Source organism: Drosophila miranda, chromosome XL (assembly GCF_003369915.1).
Source record: "Drosophila miranda strain MSH22 chromosome XL, D.miranda_PacBio2.1, whole genome shotgun sequence".
Lineage (NCBI taxonomy): Eukaryota > Metazoa > Arthropoda > Insecta > Diptera > Drosophilidae > Drosophila > Drosophila miranda.
In genome coordinates, this window is record NC_046673.1 from 8479541 (window position 1) to 8481424 (window position 1884).

Below are 1884 nucleotides of genomic sequence, written 5' to 3' on the forward strand. Positions count from 1 at the left end.
CTGAGATACGAAATACATTGGGGCGGCAAGGCCGGGTTTCAAAACCGCCCGCCTTTAAATGTTGCTGGTGCTCGGAAATGTTGCTCGGCAACAAGCGCGTGTTGCTGATGGCAAAAAGGGTATGGACAACAGGCCAAGCGACCCAGAAAATACAACGCATGCAAGGCCGAGCTCACCCTCTTGTTCAACATACTTGTAGGCTATCACAGCACATTGTTGATCAAACACGGTGAGGTGGAGTTCGTGGGACTCTTAAATGTTGCTGTGCGGTTTTTCCTCGTTGTCCATACCTTTACATAGCCCATATGTACGGTTGGGCTCATAATTGCGTTGCAATCAGTACTGGGGTTTGATGCCAACATGCCTGACACAAAACACATGTTGCATGGCTGAGGCTTCGGTTCGACAGCTGTTAGACGACTGTTAGGCCACTGTTAAGCGCAACAGGGGTTCGTTCGAGGTTCGTTTGAGGTTCGATGGCTATTCTGGTGCAAGAGATCTTGGCGCTATTGATAAGGAATCGTAATCGGGGGAGGGGGGAAGTGGATGAAACTCAAGTTGGGCCTTTGCTCTCCCTCTCGCTCTCCTTTCGCTGGCCATCTGGCAGGGGTTGTACCCTAATTGCCAACTGATTTGCTGTTAGATGCGCCACTTTCCGCCGCGACTGAGTGTGGACCACCAACAACTGGAGGAGCTTCAGAGGTCAATGCTGTCATGACACCTCCACTGCGGCATCAGCAGCAGCTGTTCTCCTTTTTGGCAAATCACCCACATCAGTCGACCCCTTCTGTTGGCGCAATCAATGCTCCTCCCCCCTCAGGTAAGCAGTGCCCCTCCTCTCAGGTAAGCAGTGTGCTCTCCTTTTGGCCTAACCTCTGGACTGTGTGGATTGCAGAGTGCGATCCCAACAACATATGGTCCAGCTTTCCAGTTTTGTGGGAAGTAGAGCTTTGATTTGCCTTGACAGGTCCAAAGACGATCAAAGATATACATATATACAAATGTATCCCATTTGATCTGGCGCTGTGGGAGCCAAAGAAGGTTTCCCAGTATACTTGTTAATCAATCGACTGCATGATGAGTCGATTCGGAAATGTTCCATAATTGAATCGATACACAAACACAGAGTCTCTCTGGTGGGGTAGATGCTACATATGTATGGATAAGCGGGGGGATAGGCAGACTGGAAGATGGAAAGATGAGAAGATTGCAGCAGCAGCAGTAGCAGAGACATTTTCCTAGACCCAAAAATAAACAACTTTTCCGAAAGGCGTGGATGGGGGGGAATTTATGGCACGATTGCTGTGAGCGCAATTTAAACTACGCGTGTGAGGGCGGGTGTGAGAGCGGGAGACGAGACGGTAGAATCTTAGTGGCAGCGCTGCGAGGGAGCGGTATGCGAGCGAGCGGGCGGGCGGGCGCTCGGGCGTCGTGATGAAGTGTCGGGGCCGGGCCGCAGCGTTGCGCTCTTTTCCAATTTTCTGCTTATTTCGGTTCTCTCTTTGGCGCTGCTTTCTTTCGGGGATTTTTCGTTCGACTGCCTCCTCCACTGCTTCGTTTTTCGATGGGTAATTGTCCCGTAATTTATGGCCGCCGCATGGGAATATCAATGCGTTTGTTCTCTCTCTCCCTCACTCACTTAGCTCTAAATTTACCCAAAACCGACATAGAAGGAGATGGATGCACATACATTGTACATACATACATACAGATGTACATACATACATATATGGCTCCCTCTCTCTCCCTTTATCTATCTGTGGATAAGAAAATGCATTTCCAATCGCGGCTTGACTACCATTTTCCATTTATTGTTTATAAACAATCTCAGAACCATAATAAAAACGAGCAAACCAGAGCTACCCGATAAGAAGGAGCAAGGAG